Source organism: Calliopsis andreniformis, chromosome 2 (genome assembly GCF_051401765.1).
Source record: "Calliopsis andreniformis isolate RMS-2024a chromosome 2, iyCalAndr_principal, whole genome shotgun sequence".
NCBI classification, from domain to species: domain Eukaryota; kingdom Metazoa; phylum Arthropoda; class Insecta; order Hymenoptera; family Andrenidae; genus Calliopsis; species Calliopsis andreniformis.
In genome coordinates, this window is record NC_135063.1 from 9,573,200 (window position 1) to 9,585,935 (window position 12,736).

Below are 12,736 nucleotides of genomic sequence, written 5' to 3' on the forward strand. Positions count from 1 at the left end.
TCTGTTGGCAACGATGTCAATGGGTCTGACCACTGCGTCATGATGGACACTCTCCCCTGCTCTATTTCATGCCGTGCATCATTTCGCGACTTCGAATAATTCGTACTGCGGAAATACCCACGTGTCGCAATGGAACCATCGCTGATTACACGTCGGTTCGAAAATAGGGATTACGAATTTTCCACTTGATCTCCCTGTGATCGATTGCGCGACCGATCGAACGACTGCTTGCGTTAGTTTTGCGAAAATGGGGAACGCCAAGATTTTCGAAATTATGTTTTTGTTAGGAAGGGAAAATCTTTGAAATTTATGCTTGTGAGAGGAATTTTATTTCACCTTTGCAAGCAGCAGAGATAACGAGGGCTTTAAGGTAAAGCGGATTTAGAATATCTGAGGAAAAAAAGTAGAGCGGTTTTTTGGTTGTCGATTCCAAGCGAGAAATTTGCGAAAGAACATGAAGATGTAATGGTACCAGAAATTAGAGCAAAGGGACAGTTGATTTCAAGTGTGAAATTCGCAGACCTGTGAGCTGGTGTATGAAGATAAACGTAGCGAAAATTTGGAATTAATTGGGATACAAATGTCCAGGAATGTTAACTAGAAAAATTTGTTATTCTGATATTCAAGAGAGGCTTTTTACCGGAAGTGAAACGTTAGCGAAATGTGAGTTGGTGTATGAAGATAAATGTAGCAAAAATTCTTGAATTAATCACGATAAGAATTACTGAATATATTAATTGAGATAATTTGTTACTCAGATCTTCCACTAAGGTTCATTATCTAAGATGGAAAATGTGCGAAATATGAGTTCATGTAAAAAAATAAATGACGCAAAGAGTTAGAAGAATTACAGAATTTTATAAAATTTTTTATTCAAACTTCTAACTTTTTATCGAGAAATTTCTTTACAAAGAAAGATCTAGTAAAACTCTTGAGATAAATTGTGTCAAATACTTACACAAGAGAATGTTCATTAATACAATCTTTAATTGTCTCTTTTAGTGGAGACTTTCTAATTAGAAAAAAGCTTGCAACTCCAAATACAATCAATACTTTCAAAAAGTACTTCAAAAAGTAATACTGAACTTGTAATGTGTATTTCAGAATAAAATAACGCGTTCCAATTGAATAAAAATTTCGAATTGAAAGTGGAATAGAAATGTCGACTACGATAGGACAATAATAAATGTTAGAGAAATTTCTACGCTGTTTTCGAAGCAGTCTCGACAGAAATAAGTGAGACGGTTTATGGATTTTGGCAGTTGTTTGATCTGTTCGGTGATGAAGAGCCATTGGCAAGGTGCAGATTGTCTACGTACCGTGAGAAAGGCGACGTGACTGGGAATGCGTACGAGAATTCGACCAAGCGTTGGGAGGAAATCAGCTGGGCACACCGATCGATTCTTTTACAAATAATCATAGAACGCTTTCGACGGTTTACACGTAACCAGTTATGCTTCGTAAAATCTCTTCGGTTTACGTAAGCTTTTAGCGTGTATTTCGATTCCTGAGGCTAACAGGGACACGAATTTCTCTTCTCGAGAAATGTTCAACTGTGAGAAAATAAATTATGATTTTACCATTATGTGTTCTGTATTTTGTTCTGAATAGATGGTAATTTAATGAAAAGTATACTGTGACCTTTCGACTGATGAATGAATTTATCTAAGACACTGTGTTGTGTAGAAGGATCTGAGTATTGAATTTTTACGCCAAGAAAAGTCTCTTTATACATTTTTTTTATTTAATTTGGAGATTAAATTCAGTGTGTATTTTTCAAAAGAAAATTCGAATATTTGGTAATTTTAAATTCTGAAACTGTGAAGGTATAAAAACGTCCATACTTTTAAATTGAAATATAAAATCTTCTAAAATTGTTATAACTTGAATCATTTGCACAACCAATAATAGAATTTATATATTTCTGTATAGGATCTCGTGGCAGTGAAATTTTAATGCGCAGCTGTAAAGGAAAATTTAGTAGCAATACGTTCTTATTACCTAGTTTGGAAGATAGAAACTGCAAGGCTAGAAACCTTTTAGCTACTATTAGGAAATCATTTTCCAGTAAACTATCTTTATGGTACACACTATAAACGAAAATTGCATCTGTTCGTTTTATGTTTCTCGTATCTAATCTTCCTTCAACAAAATCACAATCTTTCAGCGTACAAATTCGATATCCTATCTTTTAGAATGCCAAGTAGTCAAACTGTTTGCGTCACCGATTTTCCTATTTTCAGAAGACAACAGAGAATCATTATCAATTCTGATAGGATTGGTATGTTGAACACTTTTTAATTCACTCTGTGAATTTTTAACATTTTCTGAATATTCTTCATATAATCTGCAATTTTATTCAAACGTAATCCTACTAGCAGGATTATTAAACGTTTTAGAATTCATTCTGTGAATTTTCGAACAGCTTTCTTTCAACACCCTGTATAAAACCTGCAGGTGGTATCTGGGTCGAGGATCCTCGCTCTGTCTCCCAATGTGAAATATCACTGTCAACCAACCTGCTTCTAAGCTTTTCACCTGCTGCAACGAGCTAGGTGAAACGCAGCGACCACGAACGAAACCTGCCAACTATTTAACCGAAACAACGTTATCGCTAAATTGTCCTGGACGCTTTAGATATTCTTGTTGGGAATTTATAGCAGTCGAACGATTCCTCGAAGCTTTCGAAGGGATATGGGTCAGAAATTGTGTCGAATTCTGGCAAACGTTGCCAGTTGTATTTTATTCCCCATTTAATAGTTTATAGAGCTTCAAATGTTCGATATGAGATAGTCTTTTGATGTTTACTAGCAAAGAAATGTTGTTTTGCGTTTATTTTATCACTGAGAGAAACTTTTACTATCAAATAAAGGGAAGCTATTTAGGAAAAAAAAAGTAGAAGTCAGAGTTTCTTTTTATTTTTTCTTATATTAAGTGCTCCTTTGTTTTGACGAAGCTGAAATGCTTTCCTCCTTTATAATTTACCTTGCAACATCTTTCTTGCGGGATGTCCAATTTCAAGCTGCAGGGAGATGTAAATATCAGCCTGTTGGTATTAAAACATCCGTCTAGTTTCCTGGTTTTTCCCTCCTCTTGTATTTATTTTTCAGATGTTTTGTTTGTCAAGTAGAGGCTCGTGCGTTAAAAACTCGTGTTTATTGTGATTTTCTTCTCTTGACAAATATTTCTTTCTCTTCCCCTATTTCAAGGGGAAATTGGAGGAAAGGATTCCTATAATAATTACTTTTTATTTAGCTGAGACTTTGCTTATGCAATTTCGAGGAATTACATGCCTTCAACTATTGCCTCAGGCTCGATTTACATAGAGAGAATATTAGTTCCAGCTCGACACTACCGAATTAAAACTTAAATCTAATCGACTAATGCAAAGCTTCATCCGACTTAAAAGCCACAAATTTCTGCCAGCAAATACCATTAAGCTAACGACTTCTCACCGCGGTTGCCTCATTACGTTCATCTAGTGAAAATCCTTGCGAAATATCCCTGAATGTTTCACTCGTTTGTAGAACAATACATTATTGCAGAAGTCTTCTAGTTCTGTAATAAATGAATTTACCTTTTCATTCAATTACATCCATAATTGCCTCCAGAATAATTAAGGAGAAAGTGAGAAAAGAATGTTTAGTTGGCTTCTACAAAACGAGCTTAAACATATTATTATTCTAGAAGTTAAATCACACAAAAATTTGACTTTCTCATTATCATTTAGTAATTCAATAAAATTTAATATTAACTTGACTTAGCTATATCTAAAATTTATCTACTAATTTAAGTAAAGAATATAAAAAGAGTTTCACATAATACTCAGAAGAGGAGCTCAAACTCGATGTCTGGCCGAAAAGGATCGAGCCAGGATACGCGTGGTATCTTTGCCAAGTAACAACGAAATGGGGAATGGATCTCGGTTGCGTGAGCGTCCTAGATCCGGAAAATGTTAACGATTTTGGCTACTTGCTTCTACGATCCTGGCGACCGTTTGTCGGGGGACATTCTGTATGGTGATGCAGTCGGAAGTACGTTTAATGCGGAAGTAAAGAAACTAGAAATACTATACTAGAGTGTCCTGGATGTGAGTTCAATCGAAATGCTCTACAAGTAAATTGAATTAATGTCTACTATTTCAAGAGTCTCTAATCGTAATTTGAGAACACTTTCATGAATTTTCTCATCGTTAGAAAAAGTAGATTAACAGATTTAAAAAAAAAGTCTATTACTCTTACAATAATGTTTTAAAAAATATTATTAAAATTTCTTACTCTATCATGCTTTCAAAATTTATTTTCTAGTTCATTTACTTCGTTCAAGTTTAATTGCATAAGATAAAACAGCATCAAAACACAGTTGGTAGATAGAAGCAAATATAATTCGAAACACTGCATTGAAGGAATTTCAATGCAGTAGATTCGATCAATCGTATCGTTGGCTGTAGCTTAATTTGTTGAGGGATTATTGAATTAACAGAGTATCCGATCTGAAAGCTGTCTAGTGGCTCAGGTGGTTTTGTTACCATCAGTAGTCTAAAAAAGTAGATCTAGACACGTACATATTAATTCGACTCCCCCACTTGGAATCAGAGTGTATGGCCACTGCTTCATTAAACGTCTATTATGCACCTTGACATCAACGTAATCCTCCATCATGCACGATTTGTTGCGTTAGCGAGGTGATTAAAGCGAAACCACGAGCCCTCATGTCGCTACCAGAAACCGTGGCCTCGAATAATCTGTTTAGAAATGTCTGTTGGCCACTTCGGGCATGTACGGAATGTTCGTGTTTGTTTTGCTCCACTTGAAGAGAATGGAATTTTGTTACCATTTTAGGTGTGTTAAAGGGTAGCTTAAAGTGGCTCCAAAAATTTGTAACGGTATTTTAAAAAGTGAAGATTTGAACTTCTTTTCAACCAGGTATTGGAATTTGTTCTAAATATGTTCTTTTTTATTTTAGACAAATGCTTGTAAGATTCAAGATTTTTTTCATTTCATAGATGGATATGTGTTTGTAAAGGTGTAGTTATGTTTAAAGTACAGTTTTCGAAGAGTAAAGTTAAAGAAATAGTAGCTGAAAGAGACTGAAAAGGGATTCTGTCCTTACTAGAGGATCCTCGTAAGTAGAAATGCCCAATATGTGGTCAGACATGCGTAGACATGCGTAGATCATGCTACAAACGTTTTTGGGTACTCAAAATCTCATCTTAACTCACTCTGGGTCTAGTTACAAATATATTGTTGGTAAATATACTATGCTGGCGTTAGAAATAAATATTTTAAATGTTTTACTTAAAAAACTCACTGCTCACATGTCTCTATCTTAAGAAAAAGTTATTCATTTGATTGCAAGATGTCTCTACAAAATGCAAGGATGTTGATATATTCTCTGTGTCGTCATAAACACATTGAGCTAAATATTATTAAGGTTATTCGTACTTGTGTACTATTACATTAACGAGATATTGTGAGGAAACGAAATTACTTCTTGATAAGACTAGTGATCGTTAGGGATGATTCCGAGATAAGTGGACAAACTGAATGGCCTATTCGACTTTTTCAAGGATAAGGGAAGGATCTATACATATCAACTGGAGAACTATTTTTCTTTTTCAAGCTCTTTTAGAACAAACTATAAATATGATACAAATATTTCATTACTGAAGAAATTTAAAAATAATCTCCCTCAAAATTTCCACAGAAACCAAACTCAAAATTAGTCACCCTCAATTTAAATTTTCTTCAGAAACATTATTTACTTTTACCAATTTCTACCTAAAAATCTTGTCATTTTAAAAATACCAATTTCACCTCCTCATCCAAGTCCTCCATTCCAAGTTCATTACTCTCATTTAACACACCAATCAAACTTTGCTCAGACAATTTACTCCTCCAACAGATGTTTACCTGAGCGTTCCTCCTGTTTTTGCGAAATCTTTTGCAATTACCAAGTCCCGATACACTTCAAAATGCCAGAAGGCCGTGTCTGTTATCGACTGAGACCCGAGGATGTTCGTTCGGCGGGAATACCAAAGTTTCTCATTTGCGTAAGCAAGTTCCCCCAAGTTCTCGAACGAACTTGCTCGTCGGCGTTGTCGGTTACAGAAACGGCTCCGTTTCACGCCGACAAGCCAGCCCTCGTCAGGGATGTTCGACGCGTTCGCTCGAGACTCTTCGGTAATTACTCGCGTTGGGTGCGTCCTAACCAATTACAGTTCGATGAATTTCGTGGAAAAGTTCAGGAGATCGTGTCTCCACGTTCCTACGAATGCAAATTCGATGAAGAGAGAGAGAGGTTGAGGCTCGATTTTGGAGACAAAGTGCTTCATAATTACGAACGTGTGCTGGTAGGGATGCAAGGGTGGCACGTGTTCAGTGTTTAACCGAGATTGGGTAATTGGAACCCCCAATTTCGAAGAAATTGAAATTGCTTCTCTGGAGCATCTGTAACACGTGATACTGCCCGATGTAGGTTGGGTTTATTGAATTTGGGGAAGTTACGAAATTTCGGGGAATCTTGAAGATTTCATTCTGTGTACTGTTCTTGCTCAAGAGTAATTGAATTGAAAACTTTTGATCTTTTGGGAGATTTGAGTGTGGATTTAAAATTTGAGTCGTGTCGTTTCATGTGATAATTAAAATTCTTCCCTTCTTCAATTTTCAGTATTTTCTATTTGTATGATCCAGTACGTTATAGTATAATAAATATGAAGTAATATAAATAAGTATAATAATTTTGTAGTTGATTATATTAAGCTGTATACTATCTTGTAACGAAGCTTCGTTAATTGCATGATTAATTTATCACGCTCCGTATTTGCTATTCTGAAGATAATTAATTATAAATAATTGTGAACATCATAGCGTTGAAATTGATAGAATTTATAGCTAACCGCGTTCCATAAAGAAGGAAGTAAATAATCTGATCATAAATGCAGTGCTGCATATCGATGTCCAATGGATTATGTTGGAAACTGTATTATAAGCGCTGTGGAATGTTTAATAATGAATAATTTGTTAACTAAAGACTGATTACCGAACAGGGGTTCAATAAAGGAGATATAATTTCTTTAATTCACTTATTTCTCTCTCTATCGTAACTCAATTGGTATTAATCATATTAAATTCCTAATTTTCCTACAAGCTCTACTACACATTTATTAAAGGCTCGAAAAATACTCAAACTACGTAATACTAATGTTAATTTTCTTTGATGTACAAAATCTACACAACAGCCTAGTTAAAAAGTAGACAGAAGTTGCCTATTTTTATCATCATAATATTTATAAGCCGATAACAATTAAATTTCGAGTCAAATTGATCATAATAGCGCCTAATAACAATAAAAAGAAATTTTAATAAAATATATACTCAACTTGTGTTTAAATAAATCCCTAACCAAATTCAATAAATTTCAGAGACAGATCCTCCCATTTTACATGATGGAAGAGAGTCATGAAACATACTCTACTTATAGCAGAGCCTTCACAAAATCATCTCTTATGATCAAACATTTCTTCTCTTCGATTTCTGCCTCACAGCACTCGAACCTTATTCAGATTTACTCACATGCAACACGCGCGTACAACCCTAGCAAGTAGCGTGAAATTACGCACGGATTTCTGGCGAGGTTCTCGACGGAATCGTTAATACGACGCTTTAAATACGACGCTTTTAATAAGACCGCTCGGTGTCATTAACCTTCGCGATCCACTTAGCGGCTAAACTGTGCTCGACGCGCGTTCACCTCTACGACTGGCCTGTTTTTGGAATCCCGAGTCGTACCTTATCCTAGTTTGTGGTTTCGAGAATGAATGAGCAATTGCATGTGTGCCCCAGCGCCCTTCAGACTGGTTTTATCTCATTGTCCCTATGCAGGTGTTTCGTACGCGTGCAGGACTTACCTTTACGTCATTGGGGTAGAATTTTGGTAGCCAAATTCGGGGGTTGTAAGTGGGAGACTACGATCACCTTGAAAGTAGTCAGTTGTGAACCTTTTTATGGCAGAATGTAAGCGAAGAATTGTGTATTTTTGTAGCAGTATTTTATCGCTGTGAGCTTGTTTGCTGTTTCTGTATTTTTTTGAAATTTTTGTTTCATTCTGTTTTGCGATTGATCTCAGCCTTGATAAAACACACGCAGCTTTTTTAGTTTATAAACTCGTTACTGGCTCGTAGTGAGGAAAACAAGGATCACATTTTAATGTTAATGGTGTGTACTTAGAATTAAAATAATTTTCTGAATTTTTATACTGGTCAAAATAATTTTGCATATTCTGGATGAATAATTGAATATTATTGCTTATTGTAGTGTGAGACTTCTGGTTTCATAATTAAAGGAAAAAGAATGAAACTGCATGTGAGAATCTCTGCTGTAAATATTCTCCTCCCAACCAATGCTATTTGGAATGTGTAGGATACAATACAGTATTCTAATATTAAACTAATTTTCCCTTCAATTTAAAATTTACTAACTAAAGCCTCTCTCCAACCAAAACATTATACTCCATTAATCCACGCGGTATTCATAAATCTATCATCGAGCCACTCCCTCGTCTTCTAAACAAATCCAAAAATCGAGCTCCGATCATTGCACCCTTTGTTTGCTCATACGTTGATCTAGGCCACTTGCAGCGCGTTTCATCTCGCTTGGATCCAACGTATACATAATACCGATTCAGGAAACATTATCATCTCGTCGGGGGTACGTGTTGCGCAAGTTTGAATTCGATTTACATATGGTTACGTAACCTATGCCGTGCACATGGTACACTATTGTACAAGAGGGACCACGTGTCAAGGACAAAACGTCGCGAATAGGCCTCGCGCTCAAACTTCCTATCTTGTAAGATACAGTGTACCAACAAACTCCATTAGGGGTTTTGCATCCACTTTGTATACTGTGCGAGCAAGACAGTGAATCTCTCATCATTTTCTGCGCCATTGGCTTCGTTCCATTCATTGGTTTTGAAAAAATAAACTGTCGTAAGAGGTAATGGAAGAGGAGCATTTCGAGGAAAATACCTGTACCTGAGAGTCAGACTAATCTAAGTCCATTTTTGTTTGAATTAGAATCTTATTGCTTTTTCTTGAATCTATTATAATGATAGGAATTTAGTTAAGTTACGTTATTAATGAATTTTTGCAGTAACAATGCCTTAAAGTGATGCTCTATATAGTTTTATACATACATGGTTGAGCCTGACCACTTCTTTAAGAGGGTACAGTAGTCACGTGACTTTTCGAGAACAGGTCGGTGTCTGCTGTTTGTGTCCATGTTTCTGCTTAATCTTATTGGTAATGTCACTCCTTTAACATGTATGAACGTACCCTCTTAAGAAATAGATCATTGCATTTATTCTTCAGCTCTTCTGGAGCATAACAAAAAAGGACTTGAGTCACGTTGGCTCTCAGGTTCAGATACTCTCTCGCCATCTGCATAGAACAAAAGCTTCTCGACTTTTCACTCTTCTGCTATTCGGTTTATTGAAGTTTTAATGTAGCACACGACGCTCGAACATGATCGCGATTAATTATGATACAGCCTGGCGTAACGTCGCGGTTCTTCCAGCCGCGTAATTGGATTCTTTGTGCGCGGGGGAATGTCTCGCATGACTCTGTTCTCGTGAATATGCAAATTTGATGCGTGCACGACACTGAGCCATCCGTGTGGATACTTGACGCAACGTTGAACGTAAATTGCGTTCTGTGGGATCTGTTCCCAGATGGATCGGGGGACTTTGGGTGAATGGAATTGTTGGGATCACTTTTTGAGTGAATTGAAAGTGTGGTCAATTATTTTTATTCTTTTTTTTGGGAGAAGGATACTTGGGAGAGGATATGGAGGAGGAAATGGGGATGCTAGTTAAATTATCGAGTGGTGGTGTTAAGTACTTTGTAACTAGAATGTTTAAGAATTTTTTGAGCTTTATGTGTGTCCTACTTATATGTGTCCTCTTATGAGTATTGTCTGATTTTGAATACGAGATTCAATGTTTCTAGCGCAAATTATAGATAATATGCATTCACAAAAGCATGAAATAAATTAATGAAAGCTGCTAATTGGACCTCTTTTAACGAAGAGAGTAATATGAAAACAATTAAATATTAAAAAACAGCTTCATTTAAACATAATTTAAATTACTGTGCAATATGTATTATTATAGAATTGTACAATATTTAAACGAGTCAATTAAGGTAAACTTGTGTTATTGTAAATATATATAAATTAATAATTTTATGCCTAATTACATATTTATTCTTTGAACGAGAGAATTGAGTTCGTCAATGAAAGGTTTTCGTTTCTGTAATTCTGACACGTCTTTCATGTCTTTATTATAATAATTTCCTTTACGAGGAAGTTCGATAATACTATTCTCAGTGACTTATGTTAATTCGCGGAACGAACATATTTCATTGGTTTCCTCAAAAGCGCGACGTGACCGCTCCAAGTAACTTTTAAATTGCATTAGTTTGCAAGAAACTTCACGGTGTATTCGCCTCCTCGTTTCGACTTCTATTCGGAACTTTCGATTTTATTACGTTTCAGACCCAAAGGGAGAAGGAAAATTCGATACATTCCTGTGCATCGCAACCTTTGGCCTTAAGATAAAATTTTTCTTCCTTTTCAGTTTCGTTGAAGGAACTCTTTGCAGTATATTAAACTTGTTATCGTACTTCCTAACTATACTCGTTTCCCACAGGGGAATAAGACGAAATTTGATTAAAAATTTTAAGATCTTGAAGAATAGTGAATAACTCAATAGCTTGATCATTTTTTCAAATTGTTCAAAAATTGAATGATGAATATAAAATGCTGTATCAAAGTTTAATACCTCTAAAAAAAATATTATATTCGTATACAATATAGTAATCAATCAAGTAGGGCAGACAGCTAGCATCTATTCAGAATTCTCCTTTTTAAACAGAATTTCTCCTTTGAATGCCACATTACTCACGTGTGGGTGACAGTTTTTATACCACCATGAATGACGTTAATTTACTCGACTGAAGACTACACTGCAAATATCTACAACGACAACTATATGTATAATAAAGGAACCAAAATTCTACAAAATGAATATAAAAATAAAGTAAAATCAGTATTACCTATTCATTATTGAACAAATTTACTCTCCTCCAAAATTTCCCCAGAAACCAAACTCAGAATTAATATCAGCCTCAATTCCAATTTCCCTCAGAAAGAATACCTACCTTTCCCAATTTCTATCTAAGACTCTTGTCATTTTAAAAATACCAATTTCAACTTCATTCAGTAATTCACGTCCCTCAATTGCCAGAACTTCGATTACTTTTGTTATTCTGTAACCAGTAATCACTGATTTCCGACTGAATTTCGCCCACTTGAGAGGGGGGCGAAGAGAAAACGCGAGAAAGAAGGAGAGAGTAGACGATGAACAGACACGGAGGCTGTATGATGTACGTTTATAGCGCGGGCCGACGCAAAATTAACCAGCGCTATTTCTGCTCGGCTGTTCCTGCGCTTTTCTTTTTTATCACCTTCCTGGAAAGCGACGCGTCGTGCCCGTTTCGCTTAGCACCTCGCGTAGCCTCCACGCACCAGCTTGCGCTCGACGATCTTCCTTCGCCTTCGTCTGGGAGGCTTCTGCATCGTAATTGCTCCCCGCGCCGCGACCCCCTTTCTCTTCTTTTGTTTTCTTTCGCCCAGCCCCCGTCCCTGGCGCCTCTCGACGCTTCCTGGCCTCGATCCCGATTTCGCGGGGAAATTATGGGACGAACCTCGACATCGGCCCCGATTTTCGTTCGACTGATTTTTATTTGTTGTTCAACGCTGAGAGCTTCTTCTTCTCGAGGAGAATAAATCACGCGAAGCTGATGGGCTTGAGGAGATGGGTGCCTATTTGCGGTGGAATTAATGATGTTCTTGATTAAATCATAGGGTGGTCTTTTCTTCTTTTTGTTTTTAAAGATCGGGAAGGTGTTTCTTGGAATCTAAGGTCAGCGATGTGTTCATGCAGAAATTTGTGGGTAATGACTAGGGTTGATCTGATTTTGAGTTTTCGTATGATAGAAACCCTGATTAGTTAAGAAATTGAAGAATTTTAAATATTTGAATATTTGAATATTTGAGTATTTGAGTATTTGAGTATTTGAGTATTTGAGTATTTGAGTATTTGAGTATTTGAGTATTTGAGTATTTGAGTATTTGAATATTTGAGTATTTGAGTATTTGAGTATTTGAGTATTTGAGTATTTGAGTATTTGAGTATTTGAATATTTGAATATTTGAGTATTTGAGTATTTGAGTATTTGAGTATTTGAGTATTTGAGTATTTGAGTATTTGAGTATTTGAGTATTTGAGTATTTGAGTATTTGAATATTTGAATATTTGAGTATTTGAATATTTGAATATTTGAGTATTTGAATATTTGAGATACTTACCTTTTGAAATTCAAAGTTCATTCGATTCACGCCTCCAAAAGACCCTAAAATCCAGAAACACCTCAATACCTACCCATTCAGAGCTCCTCTGAAGAAGGAACAGACGTTGAAAACTACAAATCGATGCACGTGAATCTACGACAAAATCCTGTCCGACATCATCGAATTACGTATCGACATAGACCGAGGAAGCTGTATGGACGTTTCACGATGGTCGTTGACGGGCGTGCGTCGACGTGGACGCATTTAGACGAGCACAGGATTACGTCGCTTCCGACGTCGTTACGTGGGTCCGTCAGTGTTAACGT

At 36.2% G+C, this 12,736-nt stretch overlaps 1 protein-coding gene across 1 annotated transcript in view; it reads left to right on the plus strand.

The window, feature by feature from the left end:
• The window catches only part of Rgk3 (Rad, Gem/Kir family member 3), a 62,415-nt gene that overhangs the window by 41,951 nt on the left and 7,728 nt on the right, over positions 1-12,736 (plus strand). The gene's annotated exons all lie outside the window — the stretch shown is intronic.